We start from the raw sequence: 4,241 nt of genomic DNA, 5'->3' as shown, positions 1-4,241 counted from the left end.
ATATCACCACAGTTTTTCAGATTATTTTCATCATAGGTTATTACAAGATATGGAATACAGTTTCCTGTGCTTCACACTAAGTCTTTGTTGGTTATTAATATTTTATATATAGTGATGTGTAGCTTTAATCCCAAATTCCCAATTTAAAACCCTCCCCCGTCTTCCCTCTTTGACAAAACTATGCAGTTTCTCCTAATTTGGGGCTCTTCTTCCCTCCATCCATCATTAGATGTCCCTCACACCTAAATCAATTCTCTATTCCATGTCATATAATGCAGTCATCGTCGTATGTAGCGCTGGCTGCCCCGGGGCCTGTGACCTGTAATATGAATTTGTTTCCAACCCCGGCGGGCGGTTTCGGCCCAGCTTCCCCGTGTCTGCAGAGACACCTTCTGACGCTTTGACAATCACTTCCTGGAGATTAAGCTGAATTATGTGGCCAGCAGCTCATGCCTCTTTTTTCCCCTTGTCACCTTAATTTCATGCCAACTTTCCTGGGATGGCAGAGTTTTCCTCCTTCCGTACAAAAGCTCTCTGCTTGCCAGCGGTGTAGATTCTAATCTGTGTCGCCGGGAAGGATTGTTTGATCTGGAGGGGTCAGTTGCGCTGCCCGAGACAGAGGACATGAGCTGCATGCCCGGCGCTTGCGTGAAGCCACCCAGCGCTGGGCTGGTTTGCTCTGAAGGAAACAGCTGCATTTTGAAAATGTTTGAGTAACTGCTCACATTTAACACCTTAAGGGCTGTCACATAAGAGATCATATTCTTTTGACAAATGGGAAGTTCTGGTTACATCAGGCCTGCTTTCCTAAGAGGCTCTGGTTACCTGGCTGGGCCCAAGGACAGCCTGCTCTGACTCCTCACAGTGCAGAGAGGGGAGCTGAGGCCTTTGAGTGACATGGTGACAGAGTCACCCAAGCTGTATTGAACCAACTATGCATCAGATATAGGCATAGCAAAAAGAGACACAGTACCTTCCTTCAAGGGACGAGGAAGATGAAACAGACAGAGCTAAAGTGGATAGACATCAATCATAATCATTCAGTAGAAAATGACTGAGCCCCACCATGTGCCAGCCACCATTCCAGCAGGAGACGGAGCAGTGAATTAAGCCAAGTCCCTAATCTCATGGTGCTCGCACTGGGGGTGAGGGAAGGCAGACAGACAATAAACAAAATAATCTGAGTGAAACACATAATCAGTTAGATAGCTGTAAGTGCTGTGGATAAAAATAGTGCAGGGGAAACCAGGACTGATTGGTAGGCGTTGCCATTTTATAGAAGTCACAGAAAACTGACCAATCTGATCACATGGACCACAGCTTTGTCTAACTCAATGAAACCATGAGCCGTGCCGTATAGGGCCACCCAAGATGGATGAGTCATGGTGGAGAGTTCTAACAAAACGTGGTCCACTGGAGAAGGGAATGGCAAACCACTTCAGTATTCTTGCCTTGGGAACCCCATGAACAGTATGAAAAGGCAAAAAGATAGGTCACTGAAAGATGAACTCCCCAGGTTGGTAGGTGCCCAATATGCTGCTGGAGATCAGTGGAGAAATTACTCCAGAAAGAATGAAGGGATGGAGCCAAAGCAAAAACAACACCCAGTTGTGGATGTGACTGGTGATGGAAGTAAAGTCCAATGCTGTAAAGAGCAATATTGCATAGGAACCTGGGATGTTAGTTCCATGAATCAAGGCAAATTAGAAGTGGTCAAACAGGAGATGGCAAGAGTGAATGTCTACATTTTAGGAATCAGGGAACTAAAATGGACTGGAATGGGTGAATTTAACTCAGATGACCATTATATCTACTACTGTGGGCAAGAATCCCTCAGAAGAAATGGAGTAGCCATCATAGGCAACAAGAGTCCAAAATACAATATTTGGATGCAATCTCAAAAACGGCAGAATGATCTCTGTTCGTTTTCAAGGCAAAGCATTCAATATCACGGTAATCCAAGTCTATGCCCCGACCAGTAATGCTGAAGAAGCTGATATTGAACAGTTCTGTGAAGACCTGCAAGACCTTCTAGAACTAATGCCCAAAAAAGTTGTCCTTTTCATTATAGGGGACTGGAATGCAAAAGTACAAAGTCAAGAGACACCTGGAGTAACAGGTAAATTTGGCCTTGGAATACGGAATGAAGCAGGGCAAAGACTAACAGAGTTTTGCCAAGAGAATGCACTGGTCATAACAAACACCCTCTTCCAACAACACAAGAGAAGACTCTACACATGGACATCACCAGATGGTCAATACCAAAATCATATTGATTATATTCTTTGCAGCCAAAGATGGAGAAGCTCTATACAGTCAGCAAAAACAAGACTGGGAGCTGACTGTGGCTTGAGATCATGAGCTCTTTATTGCCAAATTCAGACTTAAATTGAAGAAAAGTAGGGAAAACCACTAGACCATTAAGGTATGACCTAAATCAAATCCCTTATGATTATACAGTGGAAGTGACAAATAGATTCAAGGGATTAGATCTGATAGACAGAGTGCCTGATGAACTATGGACAGAGGTTCGTGACATTGTACAGGAGGCAGGGATCAAGACCATCCCCAAGAAAAAGAAATGCCAAAAGGCAAAATGGCTGTCTGAGGAGGCCTTACAAATAGCTATGAAAAGAAGAGAAGCAAAAGGCAAAGGAGAAAAGGAAAGATATACCCATTTGAATGCAGAGTTTCGAAGTTCTCTCTTCCAAAGGAGAGATAAGAAAGCCTTCTTCAGCGATCAGTGCAAAGAAATATAGGAAAACAATAGAATGGGAAAGACTAGAGAGCTCCTCAAGAAAATTAGATACTAAGGGAACATTTCATGCAAAGATGGGCACAATAAAGGACAGTAATAATATGGACCTAATAGAAGCAGAAGACATTAAGAAAAGGTGGCAAGAATATACAGAACAACTATACAAAAAAGATCTTCATGACTCAGATAATCACGATGGTGTGATCACTCACCTAGAGCCAGACATCCTGGAATGTGAAGTCGAGTGGGCCTTAGGAAGCATCACTACAAACAAAGCTAGTGGAGGTGACAGAATTCTAGCTGAGCTATTACAAGTCCTAAAAGATGATGCTGTGAAAATGTTGCACTCAATATGCCAGCAAATATGGGAAACTAGGCAGTGGCCGCAGGACTGGAAAAGGTCAGTTTTCTTTCCAATCCCAAAGAAAGGCAATGCCAAAGAATGCTCAAACTACCACACAATTGCACTCATCTCACATACTAGTAAAGTAATGCTCAAAATTCTCCAAGCCAGGCTTCAACAGTACGTGAACTGAGAACTTCCAGATGTTCAAGCTGGATTTAGAAAAGGCAGAGGAACCAGAGATCAAATTGCCAACATCCGCTGGATCATCAAAAAAACAAGAGTTTCAGAAAAACATCAATTTCTGCTTTATTGACTATGCCAAAGCCTTTGACTGTGTGGATACCTAAACTGGAAAATTCTTCAAGAGATGAAGAATGACCACCTAACCTGCCTCCTGAGAAATCTGTATGCAGGCCAAGAAGCAACAGTTAGAACTGTACATGGAACAACAGACTGGTTCCAAATCGGGAAAGGAGTATGTCAAGGCTGTATATTGTCACCCTACTTATTTAATTTCTATGCAAAGTACATCATGAGAAATGCTGAGCTGGATGAAGCACAAGCTGGACTCAAGATTGCTGGGAGAAATATCAATAACTTCAGATATGCATATATGACACCACCCTTATGGCGGAAAGTGAAGAACTAAAGAGCCTCTTGATGAAAGTGAAAAGAGGAGAGTGAAAAAGCTCGTTTAAAACTCAGCATTCAAAAAACGAAGATCATGGCATCTGGTCCCATCACTTCAGGGCAAATAGACGGCTAAACAATGGAAACAGTGAGAGACTTTCTTTCTTGGGCTCCAAAATCACTGCAGATGGTGACTGCAGCCATGAAATTAAAAGACGCTTGCTCCTTGGAAGAAAAGTTATGACCAGCCTAGACAGCATATTAAAAACAGTGACATTACTTTGCCAACAAAGGTCCGTCTAGTCAAGGCTATGGTTTTTCCAGTGGTCATGTATGGATGTGAGAGTTGGACTATGAAGAAAGCTGAGGGCCGAAGAATTGATGCTTTCAAACTGTGGTGTTGGAGAAGACTCTTGAGAGTCCCTTGGACTGCAAGGAGATCCAACTAGTCAATCTTAAAGGAAATCAGTCCTGAATATTCATTGGAAGGACTGATGCTGAAGTTGA

This window comes from Bos javanicus, chromosome 13, assembly GCF_032452875.1.
Source record: "Bos javanicus breed banteng chromosome 13, ARS-OSU_banteng_1.0, whole genome shotgun sequence".
NCBI lineage: Eukaryota > Metazoa > Chordata > Mammalia > Artiodactyla > Bovidae > Bos > Bos javanicus.
The sequence above is the reverse complement of the archived record's forward strand: the minus strand, read 5'-3'. Positions refer to the sequence as shown.